A 13489-nucleotide genomic window follows, 5' to 3' on the forward strand; every position below is an offset into this window, starting at 1 on the left:
AGTTTTTGAGCAATAAGAAAAATCCGAACTTCAAATCAATCATTGAGAACATGCTGCAGAAGTACAAAAATTTAGGCTGTTCATGAGCTTGAAGCTTCACTTCAAAAATTCACATGTGGACTATTTTCCTGAAAATCTGGGTGCCGTTAGCAAAGAGATGGGTAAGAGATTTCATCTGGACATGAAACAAATGGAAAGGAGGTAAGAAGGAAAATTGGATAACTACGATGATGGCAGACTGTTGGTGGGAGTTACACCAAGATGAACCTTGTAGAGAACATAGAAGGAAAAAGTGCGAAGCAGATATAAGCCATCGAAAGAAACTTTGACACATAGAATAAAATTGTAAATATTTTAGATGGGCAGCGGTTTCCAAAGGCATGATGTACCTCATAAAAATTAATTAAATAAATAAAAATAAATTAATTTAAATATGCACTATAATAGAAATTAGGCATATTTTGTGGCAATTTTCATTAGAAATTAAGTAGTCAATGACCCCCCCCCCTTCACACCTCTCCACACTACTCAACTATTTAGCTATAAGAATTAATAGTATAAGCCAGAAAAGTGAATGTATTATATTAATTTATAAAAAAAATGTTTTTTATCTTTTTTATTGTATCACATTTCACAATGTTTCAACTTTTTACAAATTTTGAAATGTGTGATTGCAAAAAATCCTGACGTTATAGAATTAAGGTTGTTTATGGATTCAGTACTAAAAAATACAAAAGAATCAATTATTAAAAACTAAAAAACACAACCATCATCGCAGGCTTGTGTTAATAATGTACTTTAGCTTGTATATAACTTGAAAATTGTTTAATTACTTGCTTAGATTAAAATATGTAACCTTCTATTTACTTTTTAAAAAAATGATGTGTAAATTTCATAAAAGATATGTGATTAATATGAATACAATTTCCTACTCATATCAGTTTACCTGTTACAAATTTTGTCTGTAGTAGTTAGAGCCTTAACTCACCAGGTTGTCTAGTGGAGAATGCGTCTTCTGAAATCAGCTGATTTGGAAGTCGAGAGTTCCAGTGTTCAAGTCCTAGTAAAGGCAGTTATTTTTGTATGGATTTGAATATTAGATCGAGGATAACTGTATTCTTTCGTGGGTTGGGTTTCAATTAACCACACATCTCAGGAATGGTCGAACTGAGACTGTACAAGACTACATTTTATTTACACTCATACATATCATCCTCATTCATCCTCTGAAGTAATACCTGAACAGTAATTTCCAGAGGCTAAATAGGAAAAAGAAGAAGAGTTTGAGTCTTTATTTAGAGTACTACTTTGATTTGTGTAGTTATTATTTTGTTTTGTTCTATACCTTTTCCTTTTTTTTAATGACGGTGTAGATAACAGTGGTGTAGCTATTGTTTATTTTTACTTTTTCAAGATTCTACAGTTGTTTGCTGAATCTCAGTGATACAAAAAGATAGAGTAACAGTAATTTAAAGAAAATCATAACAAACACTGTAATGTCCTATTCATGGCTTAGCTAATAATTAGTTGATACAGTGAGTGTAAATTAAAGTACTAAAGTTAAAGAACAAGTCCATAAAACTGTGAATCATGTTCTAATTGGATTTTGGCAACCTGATTGAAAGAACCATTAAATAAATCACTGGCTTTCAGAGAATGAGTGCTGAATAGAAAAGGTTTTCGACTATCAGCTCTTATAAATAAGTTAGTAATTGACCTATATTGCCAGTAAATTTGAGCTATTATTAAATAATAGAAATTTGCTTGAATAGGGTTTACAAAAAAAATTCTGTAACTATAACCAATGTTATTTTTTAATATTTAATCCTTTAAAACAGTTAAGATTAAACTATCTTTATTAGCTAAAAAAAATTAGTAATTAATGTTTGTTCCAAAATTCCATACATGCTATTGAGAAAGTGAGCCGAGAAAGATAACAACAATTTTTTGTGTAGATTAGTGACATCTTTTAAATTTTGTATAAAGTTAACAAAATTTGATAGAAAATTCATTTATTTATTTTATTACTATTATTTTTAAACAATTAAATCATTAAAATTTTTGCTCAGCATGTAATCTTTGGAAGCTTTTATTTTTATTCCTCTATAATTCATATTATTATTTAAAAAGTCAATATTTATTTTATTTATCAGTATGAGTTAATATTTTGTCTTTTGTGTAAGTTGAATGAAATCATTAGTAGTGTTGATTTAGATATTGAAATTAAATAATTGATTTTTAAGTTACTCTAATTGTGAGTCTCTTGTGGTTTGATGCACTCTCCATTCCTTTCTATTCCATGCTAATCTATTAATCAATCATAATTTTTTTTTGTAAATCCTGTACCTTCTGCTATTTACTTATGTATTGTGCAATTTTTGTTGCCCATGCAGGGCATTGACAGATATGTTTGTCTTAATTCTTTCTTCTTTAAAATCTCATTTGTACTTTATTATTTCGCCCATTTCACTATTCGTCTGTCATCACATTTCTGAAGTCTCTATTTTAGATCTATGTTACGCACCATATATAATTATATATGATACATCTATTAAAAATAAACAAATTTAAGCTCTAAATCTATTCTTGATTCGAGTAGAATCTTTTGTGGATGTTAGTTCTTGCTGGTTAACAACTGTGACTGAACTATTCAAACAGAATAGCTAAGTTGTTCAGATCTTTGTGTACTGTTTCCAGTATCAATATTTTATTATTTTTTATATTTTTTCTATAACCTTTCACATTGAATTTGTAATGGTCATGCAGTTACCACTTGCTGAATTCTGTGAAATTACCGTAACACCTTTCGTGATCCTGTTGATATCACCACTTAATTTAATTATTCCATAAATTATCATTTTATAAGCCAGTTTAAGAATTTTTGTTTTTTATTTTAGTTGAAATAAAATTACTTTAAGATTTGTATGTTCATCTACCGTAACTTAATGCCATATTTGTTAAAATAGTTTTTATGACAAGTATGTCATTTTCATAGAGTCTATATCTGTATGTGCTGTTTTAATTTAAAAAATTGTTATCATTTATGTAAATTTTTTATACGAAGAATGAATTAATATGCATAGAAATTATTGGCCTTGATTTCCAATTCTGATAAGATATCATGTTAATTTTTGTGATACTTTTTAGAATGCTTCATGTGTATTTTTTAAATTTTGTGTCAAATCCATATTTACCAAAAATAGTCTATAATTTTTATTCTTAATAATAATTTGTGTTTTTTATTGGACACTGTTAGTATAAATTATGAATAACTGTTCTACAAAATTTGTAGTTTTTCATTTACAAAACGACTCCAGTCTTGGTTATCCTAAGTAATGAATGACATGATTTTTAATGATGTAATACGTTGTTGCTTTGTTATTGTGTGACATTAAGCAATAAGTAGATTATTATTTAATAAAATTAAAGGTGTTTATGTAGGAAGTATATTTTTTTATGTGAAAAAAACCTGTGTAATATTTTTCAGCTGCTTTAAAAATTAAATGATTTTTTTTATCCCACTTTGTATGCTATTGTTTTTCCAATGTTTTATTTTATTCTTGCTTGTCAATATAGCTTGATGGATTTGATACATCTTTCCATTCCTTTATATTCTGTGCTAATCTTTTATCTTAATATTTTGATGGTTTGTACATCTTAAATTATTTGCTTAAATATTGTTCTTAAAGTTCAATTCTTTGCCTTTTACACTCCTTCCATTTCTTCTGAATTAGCCAACTTGGATGTTCTATAACTAATATATTGTCACCTGTTTGTGGTTTGATCAAGATATTGAGAGACTAACAATTTAAATTGTTAGTCACTCAATAAATTGTAATTGTATAATTACAATTATATATTGCTTTTCACAAATAAAACTATCCTATAGTTTATGAATGAATTTAATACTTTACTCCATTTCCCCACTGTCCACACTGGAATGCTTTTTATTGGTAATTTCACATTTAAATTTGTATTTATTGAATTGTGAGATTGAGGTATCATGATTTTTCATTGAATTTTACAAAAACCTGTTACTTCACGCCAAACTACTATGCACCTGCAGTACTACACATTGACAGGTAACACCGTCTTACAATCACGTCGGACATAACCAGCAATACGCCTACACTCACATTTCAAAATTTGATGTTCACTCATCTATCCTGGAGTATTTATACTCATATCCCCTTGACTTTCAGAACCAGACCCAAATTGAAACATGAGAATGATTGTCCTATCCCTTAAATTTTCCCATGAATTCCTACTCTGGTCTGGTAATTCTTCTCATTGAATAACATCTATTTTAGCTATGTCAGCAGGCAATATACAAAGAACGATTGTTAAACGGACCTGTTAACCTTAGAAAAAGGATTACTTTTGTCCCCTTCTAGTTCCTTACATTATTATATTTTCTACCACTTTCTTCTTATTTGAGACCAGTATAATGAACCTGAGTAAAGGATTCCTCAGGTTCATTATACTGGTCTTGTTACACTGTCTACTCTTTAAAGCTGTCCCTATAAGAGAGAATATATATAAAATCTTTTATTAAATGTAAATTAGTTTTTGTAAAAATAATCAAGTAAAATAAATTTATAATTAAATGCACCAATAAAATAATTATAATAAATTAAAATTTAATTTAAATTAAATAGTTATTAAATAATGGATTAATTGAAATACAAATTTAGTCAAATTATATAATACTTAATTTAAAATAATGGTATATAATTTAATAATGGTATAATAATTTTTATAAATTAAGAAACCTAAAAAAAAAATAATTATATAATTATATGTTTATTTAAAAATATATAATTATTAAAAAAAACCTCATGGTCCAAATTTTATTTTAAAATTCAGTTTATGAAAATAATTAAATAATAAATAATAATTATTTAATTTTTAAAAACAAATTTTCTATTATAAATCTTATTTAATTATTTGTTTATTTATTTTTTGTTATTAAGGTCTAGCCAAATCCTTTTCTAAGTGGTTGTTACTTAATTTACAGTTGGTTTTTTTTTGCATTTGAGCCTTGTATTTTTTTTCTTCACTATAAATTAAAGTTTGGAGTTTTAGGGGTAGCTTCATTTATTCACGTAGGCAGGAAATCCTTTTCTAAGTGGTTATTTAATTTACAGTTTTTTTTTTTGCATTTGAGCCCCTTAAATAGTTTCATTTAAAATGTTATCTTTGTTTTTGTTATTTGGCTTTAAGTTGATAATGCATGTGAATTTATGTTAGGTATTTTATTCTTAAAGATTCTATACTTATTTTCATTATTAGTATTATTAGATTAGTATTGTTATATTATTAGTATTATTAGATTATTTGTATTTAGGTGAAATTTATATAATTTTTTTTTCTATTTAAGTTTGTATATAAACCAGGATTAGATACCCTGTTATTCTAAACTAAGGTTTATTTCTGAAGTAGTATATTTTATTAATTGAAATTTAAGCGATCTGGCGGTTTTTAAATCTGTTTAGAGGAACCTGTAATTTAAATGATAGTCCAAGATTTTTTTATACCTTTTTTTCTTGTATATCGCTGTCGTTGAATGTAATGAAAATTTATTTTCTTTTTCTTCTTTTAGATTTATGTTAGGTCAAGATGCAGTTATAGGAAGGTTATTATGGGTTACATTAATTTTTGTTTTTTTTATTTTTTATTTTTATTAATTTTGAATTTAATATTAATTTATTTTAATTCATTTTTTGAATTTTGCTCTTAATTATGTACACATAGATATACTGGAAAGTGTATCTAGAAACGGATTTTGGTTTTTATTTATTTACAATAAATATTTTTAGCTGTTCAATTAAGTTAGGTCTGATAGGTTTTTTCAGCAGATAAGGCGCCAGACGATCCAAATGAACCACTATTTTCTTTGTTCTTGAGCTGCACTGAATCCTGTAGACCACATCGTTGATTTTGTTTGGGTGTATGGTCCCTCCCAATTCGTCTGTAGTTTCAGATATCTGATTGTTTTCCTTTGACAGTAAAGCCAAACTCGATCTCCTTGAAACCCAGATGAGTTGGCCTGTAGTTGTACGTTACTTTCATTCGGTCACTGGCCATCTTCAGATGTTGTCGGGCATAATGATGTACTTCTGTTAGATGACTAACCAATTCTGCTGCGTACTGGATTGAGGGTTGTTGTTTCCCTGGTGGTGAACCGAAGAGTAAATCACATGATAGCCTCAACTCTCTTCTGAAAATCATTTTGTCGGTGTAATGCCGGTCAATTCATCTACAGCAATTCTATAAGCCACTAGAAAGAGAGGTAGTTTCTTGTCCCAATCGTGCTGATTAGTTGACACGATCTTTCTTAGGTGCTCCTCTATTGTATTGATGTAGCATTCTATCATACCATCTGACTGTGAATGCAGTGATGTGGTTCTCGTTTTACATATACCAAAACGCTCGAAACCTCTTGCAAAAGACGAGGTTCTAAATTCCCCCCTTTATAGAGACACTCTATGATGCTACCGATGATGCTTCTTGGTTGTGCAAAGCATAGACTTCCGACCATTGGTGAAGTAATCCATAGCTACCAGTAAGTACTTATTTCCTCCGTTGATGACCAGAAAAGGTCCAGCAATATCGATGGCGATGTGCTCAAATGGTGCTCCCTCGCTGTACTGCTGCATGTGGCTTTGGCTCCACAGTCTGGGTTCTCAACTAGTCTCACATGTTTCACATCATTTGCACTAATTCTCCACATTGTCTCATACATGGAGCCAGTAGTGTCGTTCACACCTTGTCTAAATTTTATCTACGCCTAACTGACTCCACCTCCTGAAGTTCCACCATGAATTTCTTCCAGGACCTCCTTCACTTTACATTTGGGAGAACAAGTTGTAGGATGGACTGTTTTCCATCCGTGGACTGCCATTCCCATTATAGGACTTCATTCTTCACTACCAGCGATTCCCATTGTGCCTTGTAACTCTTGTACACCAGACTTCGATCATTAATTTTCTCCCATTTCAGTCTATCACTAGCCTCCTTTTCAGTTAAAAGTGGGCCAGTATCTACATTTACCAATTGAGTTTCTCTCATCTCATCTCTGACATCCTGTCGCTGCTACTGTAATAATTCGACTTAGATCCGTAACTCCAGCTCATTGCTCTACCCTGCAGCAGTGACCACAGTTGACATTACAGAGTTGTCTGGACAGAGCATTTGCATTTGAATGCTTCCTTCCTGGTCGATGTTCTGCCTTGAAATTGTATTCTTGCAGGCACTCTACCTAGGGTGCTATTTGACCCTGAAGATTTTTAAAATTGAGCAGCTATGGGATTGCTGAATGCTCTGTGCGGAGTGTAAAGTGCCTGCAGTACAGATATTTGTGAAAATATTCTAGTGACTAGAACATTCCACAAATATGCGGTTTCGGTTAGTTTGAGGGAATCATGTTAGGTTGGATGTGAAGATGTCCGTTTGAGGCCTACGTGAAGGCGAAATTTGATATGTATTTACTGATGCAAATGTCTGCCGAGGCCTACTATAAATGGGGACATTGTTTTAATTGTGGGGTCAAGGGGCATCTGCAAAAGGATTGTCCAACAGAGGCGAAGTGTTAATATTTGGGGGACATAGCTGCAGGGCCTGCACCAACAAGTGAGATCCGTCACCTGTGTCTTGGGGAAGACCTGGGTTGGGAAAGCCCTGTCCAGAATGGGTGGGCCGCTTCAGTGTCCCACTTCCGATTATTGGAGCGGGACTCCCTTGGATCTGGTGGGGGATCCCTTTGGGGTTCCTCATTAGCAGCATGGCCTAAAGTCTGGAGTCCCGGTAAGGGGATCCTCTTGGTGCTCCTTCATTAGAGGAATGGTGTATAATTAAAAGATCGAGACCCAGCTATCTGGGGAACATAAGTTCTTGACGAGGTAGTTTGAGGTGATGGCACCCCGAGGAGCTGTGTATTTGCTTAGTTGCAGGTCCAGCTCCAGGGGGGAATAAAAAGTGATGGCTCAAAAAAAAAACAACAATAATAAACAATGGTTACATACAAAATAGAGTTTAAAGTAAGGTCAGGATTTATTTACAAGTAATTAAATATTAAAAATCGGATTCAGTCCCATTGATAAGACACTATAATGACTACTAATATTTACAACTTCAAAAACTGGTATTGTATTACTTCTTCTACGAAGAAAAGATTGGTCTAAAGTTCATTCAGTTCTATTCTCAGCACATACCTTTGCTGTTCACAATCAAAATTACCCTATAATTTATGAATGAATGAATTTGATACTTTACTCCTTTCACTAATTGTCCATATTAACTCACCAAGAAACCTATTGCATTCTCCTGCTGTCCACACTGGAATGCTCATGATGTCACACTGAACGCTACCCTGCACCCTGCAGTACTACACATTGACAGATAACGTCATCTTACAATCACACCGGATACAATCAGCAATACAATATTCTTGTAAAAATTTACTATAAGTATCTTTTTTCAACTTATATTTTTCTAATTTTATATTTAACCCATAACAATGATAAACATAATTTCCTTTTCTAACATGTGATACTTTATTTGAATCTGTTTTTTTAATGCTGGAAATGAATTTGAACTCAGAATCTTTCTATCACCCACCATTTTTGAAAGATCTTTAAATTTTAATTAAAGGATTTTTTTTTCATTTTTCAACATATAGTTAGCATTTTAAGCATCTATATTGTATTTTGTTAGCTCATTTTTTATTGTTTAACTTTGTTAACATAATTTGTTAGCTATAAATAAACAATACTAGACAAAGAATTAAATCATGTCATAGTCACATATTATGATGTCATATCTAACACTGAAGAGTGAGCCTTCCTGGACAAGATTAATCATGTCTGTGCAGGTCAAAACATGTAGCTGAAAACACAGCTGTGTTGTTTACATTAAGCACTGGATTTAGGAATAAATTAATTTTGTTCAGTCTTATTGCTGTCTTAAGTTTATTAGCAGTACAGTGTCATAATGCCTTAAAATTGTGTAAATGATGTGGATGCCTTTTGTTATGTATGTGGTACCGTAAAATCAAATAGAAAAAAACATTACACCTAATTAAAAAAACATATCATTTGTACTTTCAGTGTAAAATTGGTGATCAGAATAAGACTTGGGCTCCTCATTTAGTATGTACTAATTGTTCTGTGTATTTAAGAGGCTGGCTGAAAGGTACGCGGAAGGCTTTGCCATTTGGTGTACCTATGGTTTGGTGCGAACCACAGGATCATGTAACTGATTGTTGCTTCTGTTTAACAAGTGTGTATGGAATTTCTAAAAAATCTAAATACTGTAAAATATCCTTCATTGCAATCAGGCCTATACCGCTCAGTGAAATTATTGCAGTTCCTCACCTCTGAATGTATGTTTCGAAAGCAGTGATGAAGAATCAGGCAGTACTGAAGAAGAGAACAGTGATTTTGATTTTGAATTATCTTCCAATAAGCCACATTCACAAGTGAATTAAATGACTTTGTTAGTGATTTAAATTAATCAAAAATCAAGCCGAACTGTTAGGATCAAGACTGCAAGATTGGAATTTACTTCAATAAATACAAAAATTTTGGGTTCATAAACCTGAGGACTGGCACCTTTTCATAGATTCGTCCAAGTACAGTTTAAAAGTGGTTCTACTACACAACGGTAACAAATGTCCTTCGATATAAATCGCTTATGATATTAATTTGAAAGAGACATACGATGTGATGAAGAAAGACGCCCTTGAAAAAGTAAATTATTGAAAAAGACGCTCTTAGTTGAACCCAACAAAAATATTTTTACCTTTTCTCCATGTGAAGCTAGGACTAATGAAACATTTTGTAAAAGCAATGAAGGATAGACCCTGATTTTTGTACATCAGGCAGAAATTTCCTAATGTAAGTGAAGGAAAAATTAAAGAAGGAATATTTGTTGGTCCTCAAATAAAAGAGTTGGTCAAAGATGATGTATTTAACTTAATGTTAAATAATGTGGAAAGTAGAGCTTGGGCTTCATTTAAAGACATTTTAAAACTTTTCTCGGCAAACAAAAATCCTCCGACAATTACCACAATATTGTTGTAATTGTGGAGAGCTGTATGTATTACTACATAAAATAATATATGTCTTTGAAAATACATTTTGTCCACACACATCTGGATTTTTTCCTGGACATCCTCGGAGATGTAAATAACGAACATGGTGAACATTTCCACCCAGACATTTTGGTAATGGAAAGCTGCTATAAAGGGAAATGGAATACTAACATGCTAGCCAATCACTGTTGGACATTAACTTGGGATGTGCCTGAAGCCATTTATAAAAGAAAAGCATCAGCGAAATCATTCTAACACAGGTATGGCCATGCAAAATTATAAATTTTTCCCTTAATTTTTTTTTTAAGCATAATTTATTTAAAACTAAGGGCTAAATAAAAACTAATGTAAAACTATTTACAGATATGTTATGTAAACAAAAAAGCAATCAAAAAATGGTGAATCATTAAAAAAAGTTTTTTTTGTCTATCGGTGTAATCATTCTCTTTACTTTCACATTTGTTACTTTTGTATAACTCATTTTTATTTTCAGTTTAATTTCTCTCCCAGCAAAATATACATGGCATTCTATATTTTCTTTGGCGTGTTAAAGGATTCTATTATTGTTAGATATGTTTTCTCCTTTGGCAGTTACTCTGCTGTTAAACATTTTCTATCAAATCTTTTATATTAGAGTTGGAATTATTTGTGTGATAAAAAGGTAGATATTCATAATTGTGAAGTTTTTATATTGGAATGAAAAGTTTAAGATGACTAAATCAACAGAAGAGTGTTGGTTTGATATAAACAATGATGTGGCACATGAGACAATCTGCATAAAAGAAATTAAATGTTAGAACTGAATTTACTATTTGGGTATTGTTTATAAGTATGATATATTACTTTATTTCCTTAATCTATTATACAGTAGTATTCCATTTTCATAGAGGAAATGTGAGCACTTGTATTCACATTTCCTTCTTATTTTCAAGTTAGTCAACCTTACTTCCTCAGTTTAATTATTTGAAGCAGTAGCTGACTGTCCAATGTAGATTATTTGTATTTTTATATTTTTTAACTAGAAAAGAATCATTTCTTTCTACTTTTTTTATTCTGTAAAATTGATATAGTTTTGATTTTAGGTACACAAACCCATTTATTCTAATTACAATATGACGTGGGCTGTTCATTAATACACATTTTTATAAAGTATTGTTTTAGGAGTAAAATGTTTTTGTGTTGATCATATCATTTGTTATAAAATATTTCATGTGCATATGAAGAAAAAAAAACATAAAAATACCTCATACATACTATAACTTTAGAATTTCTCAAAAGCATGGTTTTTTTTGGTTTTGAAGCTATGCGCATGCACTGTGGGTTACGCTTTGATGCTGCTTCCTTTTATTGCTTGAAAGTTGAAGTTAACAATTTGATTTTTAAAGTAAAATTATTTTTACTAATTTTATCACTTTCTAGTTTAAATTATTTTTATTATATCTATAAATTGTTCCTCAGCATTTATTTAATGTATTTTGTACTTTTATTTAATGTATTTCATAATTTTAAAATATGGGAAATTTTTATAATGGATCCAAGTTTTTGAATTAAAACTTTAACCTTTATGATACCTTTTAGTTTTTTTATTAAACAGTTTTTGTAAGCAGAACACTATTAAGAGAGGACAATTCAGATATTTAAATCTAAAAGTTTAAAACTAATAAATAATATTCAATTTTTTTACTGGCCTCTCAAAAGCAAATCATTTATTGCAAAAGAACAGTTTAGATATTACAATATATATATTTTTAAATAAAATTAAAGCAGGGAGACAAAATTTCTTCAGCTTTATTGAGAAAACATATTTTTCTAAATAATGATTCAGTTGTGGTAATATTAACATTTTGTTAATTACAGGGAGCTTGAGGCTTAATTGCTTGATTGCAATTTGGTGTGTTACATAATTTTAATATACAACTCATTGTGTATTATTCAAATTAATAAATGTCTGCTTTATTCCTGCTTGTAAACTTTGAAAAGAAAATTAATATTAATTTTTAAACAAACAGTTCAATATTGTCATTCATGTAAATATAGAAATATTAAATTTAGGGTAGAGGTTCCTCTTTTCCTAAGTTTGTCTGGAAAGAGAGATAGAATTGCTTACAGGTAAAAATTAGTAGCAGTTATTTACTGCTGTTGGTATCACATTTCTAAATGTAATTGAAATTAATGGAAAAATGGCATAAACAAAGGTTATGACATGCACCATCCTTTTTATTTCTTAATCTTTTGAATTTATTTTGCTTTGTTCTTGTCGATGTTGGTCAATGATGATATTAAGTTAAAAATTAAACTTTTTTAATGACACGTAGAAGTAAATTGTGTAATAAAATATTTCTGACATTTTCTTCAAGTCTTTTCATTCATTTTTCAACCACCCTCAGTGACTGGTGCTTCTGTTTTCATGGATTGTTTTGAGATCCATGTTCACAAGATGATTAAAAACTTACAAGCAGAAGTAAGTTTTTTAAAGTACTTTATGATACAATTTAGCTTGATGTGTCATTATAAAAGTTTATGTTTCAACTGAATTTATTTTATAATTAGCCCTGAAACACACATTATGCACATATTTTAAATGGATTTATTGTTGTGGCTGAAAATTACATATTCACAATTGTCTACTCATCTCGTCCAAATTTTTTTAGTCATATAATCCAAACGTGTAAATCAAATATTGTCTCAGGCTCTGCAACAATTTTTCCATTAAAGATTGCTTTTGTTTGTTTTTATATGCTGACAGATAAAGATTTCTTGATATTTTACCCATTGAAAAACTGCTACAGTTGTTGGTAAAATAGTAATTCAATTATCCAACAATAAATTGTGTTGGATTCTGATTGGAAATGTCATATGCTTCCATTGAAACTGTAAACAGAATTGCTCCTTTAGTTCTGCTTGAATATAGTAGATTTTTAATGTTACACTAGCCTTGTGCTTATCTCATCACGTGATACTTAACATTTAAAAGATCTTTCAATTCAAAAGGTTTTTAATTATGATAAATTTTTATTGTAAAAATTAATATTATTCAGCATTTTACAGTTTTTCTTTTTGTTGTCCCGAGAACATATTTAAAATTAAATATTTCCTCATTCTCAATACTTTAACTTTTTTAAGCAGATTCCTCAATAAGTTTTTAACAAGTGTATTTGTATTGCCTAGTCATAATCTATTTTACCATGTTTATGTAAAGAACTATTTGGTCTGGAAATGAGGCAAATGGTTGAATTAAAAAATCCCAAATTTGGTAGTGATGAATTTATACCCAGATTTAGTAATTATTATTTATATTGAGAGCAATTTCGTAAATCTGGTTTATTTGAATGCTACTGATTCTTTAGGGTTTTGTTGGAATACTTGTAGTCATTTTCTTTGTACTGTATGTGATAG

General features: G+C 30.2%; 1 protein-coding gene across 1 annotated transcript in view; it reads left to right on the forward strand.

Annotated features, from left to right (window-relative positions):
* The window catches only part of Wdr59 (WD repeat domain 59), a 153299-nt gene that overhangs the window by 25519 nt on the left and 114291 nt on the right, over window positions 1–13489 (forward strand). The gene's annotated exons all lie outside the window — the stretch shown is intronic.

This window comes from Lycorma delicatula, chromosome 2 (genome assembly GCF_047948215.1).
Source record: "Lycorma delicatula isolate Av1 chromosome 2, ASM4794821v1, whole genome shotgun sequence".
In the NCBI taxonomy this organism is placed as follows: Eukaryota; Metazoa; Arthropoda; class Insecta; order Hemiptera; family Fulgoridae; genus Lycorma; species Lycorma delicatula.